The following is a 2,972-nucleotide window of genomic DNA, read 5'->3' on the forward strand; positions in this document are numbered from 1 at the left end:
AAGACAATGGTGGGGGTCCAGGTGGACTTGGCAGGTGTCCACCAATATCCACCTGGATCATAGCCATGACAGACATTTCGTCAAACACGTTGCAAATATGTAATCTACAGGTGTAATCAATAGTTTTGAGCATAGGGTTCTCATACTTAGCTGAGAATCGCTAAGAACCATTGATGCCTCAACACATCAACTGCCATTCCATCTGTTAGGTTATAGATACATTGATCATACAATTACAATCAAAAACATGAGGAAAGCCAGACATGGCTGCTGTCATAAAACACATACATAACCAACATAATGGGGATATAAATAATCATGAAAGTACATCCATATAAACCACATACAATCCATCAAAATTCTCATAGAAATATAAGGAGAAATAACCTTTCATTAAATGATGCAAAATCCAAAGCCAGGATGGGACTTCCATGTTCCACCCGATCCATAGCATAACTTAAAGTGGTTCCTAAATTTTAGGAGCCTAGGTTGAGTTTATTTTGAGTTGTAATAATTTAATTCAGTTAAAGTGAGTTAAAGTCAGTTAAATTAGTTCCAACCGTTGGAGGAACTAGTAGGAGGTATAACAATGGGGTGCAACTTCAATGTTCAACCAGTTAACTGATAAATCAACCATAATTAACTCATGTATGCATGAAATTCGAGTTATCCAGTTGAGATTGGAGTTCAAGGGTAGTGTAATATCAGTTGTATAATTTATCGAGTTGTATTGGTGGTGCATGCAGCCAAAGAAGGGCCTATAGGGATCACACAATTCATGATGCGGATTTACCTAATTAATAGGGGGGTTAATTCCTTGAGAAATAATGCAAGGAAATAGGAGCTTGGAAGGCAAAAAAATTGGCTAAGTATTGGCCAGAGTCATCTTATGAGGCAGTGAGAAATATTATACTTGTTCAGAGATTGTTCAGGCTTGAACAAGCATTGTATTTCTTCTCTATATTATGACTAATGCAATATAGATAAGAATACATTTTGAGTAGTTTCTTTCCCCTTAGATAAATATCTGAACATATGTGATTGCATCTTGTCTCATGTTTATTTTGTGATTTCTCGATTGATTAATTGTTTCCATTGTTGAGTAGAGTAGATTCAAGTCTTTTGTTTTAGCATATTACATAAGTAGTTTGATCTACAAGGGATTTCTACAAAAACCTTTATCCCTAGCTTTTCATAAATTGTTAAACCCCTTCAGGACTTAGTTAAAAATACTAATGTTTGTAGGTGAGGAGAGCCATAAAAACAAGCTTTCAACACTATTAAACATGCTATTGCAGAGGCACCTACCTTCATTAGTAATGATTTCTCTAAAGAGTGTCCTTTGTATACTTTTGCTTTAGATTCAACTTATGTTGTTTTGCTTACACAAAAAACTGATTTAAACATAGAAATCCCTATTGCTTTTATCAACTCCACTTTCAAGGGAGCATAATTAAATTATGCACCAGTGGAAAAACAAGCATTTGTAGTATATAAAGCGGTTAAAAATTTTCATTTCTATCTACTTAAATCTAAAATAAAAGTGAGAGTCCCATACTCAGCAGTTAGAAACCTATTTATCCAAAAGGAACTTGGCAAGAAAAGGGCTCATTGGATGACAACCTTGCAAGAATTTGACCTTGAAATTACCCCTGCACAAATGATCAAAGGTCACAGTATTTGCAAGTTAGCCGTTGACTCTGTTTCTCCTCTTGGTGATCACTCCACTTTTCCTGATGATTCCTCTCTTAACAATGAAGTATCTCTTATAAAAAATTAAATCCTGTGTTAGGATTAGGATTCTAATTCATGGTATTCAGACATTAGATTTTATTTGAAAAATGGCATAACTCCCTCTCATCTCAATTCAACTTATAGAAGGGAATTAATATTAAAATCAACTTCTTATCAACCATAAATAATGTCATTTTCAGAAATCATTATGATGGGGTGCTACTTCATTCTCTAGAGTATGAAGATGCCACAAAAATACTCCATGAACTCCATTTTGGCCCTGCTGGCGGCCACTTTGGTCGTGTTACCACTGCTCACAAGGTGTTTAGGGAAATATATTATTGACCAACTTTATTTAGAGATGCCCGTACCCTTGTAATTAAATGTGAAACATGCCAAAAATTCTTGGTAGGCTAAAGATACTTTCTTATCCCTTATAGCCCGTTTTTGTTGAAGCTCCATTTCAGCAATGGGGCTTGGACATAATTGGATCTATAAATCCTTCCTCAACCAAACAACATAAATATATTATAACTACAAATTATTTTACAAGATGGGTTGAGGAAACACCTTTGCGTCTGGTAAACACAAATCAAGTTGTTAATTTCCTTGAATTTCACATTATCACATGTTTTGGTGTTCCTGAATCTCTGGTTTTTGATAATGCATTATAATTTTCATCTCATGAATTGGGTGCATATGCTATAGAAAAAGGAATAAATGTTGAAGGTCAAAGCATGGAGCTGGGTTACACTTTTTGGCGAAATGAGGGCACATTTTGCTGAAAAACAGATGATTGATCAAGAATTTTTAAGTGCTTGATCAAGCAATTTTTAAGCGCTTGATTGAGTTGTTGAGGCACTTAAAAATAATTTTATCAAGCGTTTAAACAAATTCTCGATCGATTCGTTTTCTAACTTGAGTTAATGGCGCGATCGAGAGTTAATACCATTAATAAAAGTTGGTAAGGGCACTGGAAAGTTAGCCTTTTAATGGCTCGATCGAGTTGTTGGTTAACCACATATGCTGCTCGATCGAGGGTTACTTTAACACTCGATCGAGCATTTTTATTTTAAATTTAAGCGATGATCGAGTTCTTGAAGTTTTAAAAATTACAGTTTCGACACCTCTTCCGCAGATTTATCTGCAACTTCATTTTGTACCCTATCAGACTTAGGGCAAAATTTGTCCTTAAGTGGTGAGGTTGATCACGTTGGATTCGTGAAAGAATCCTCTAT

Source organism: Pinus tabuliformis, chromosome Q (genome assembly GCF_031772625.1).
Source record: "Pinus tabuliformis cultivar Carrire ecotype Pingquan chromosome Q, CPIR1, whole genome shotgun sequence".
NCBI lineage: Eukaryota > Viridiplantae > Streptophyta > Pinopsida > Pinales > Pinaceae > Pinus > Pinus tabuliformis.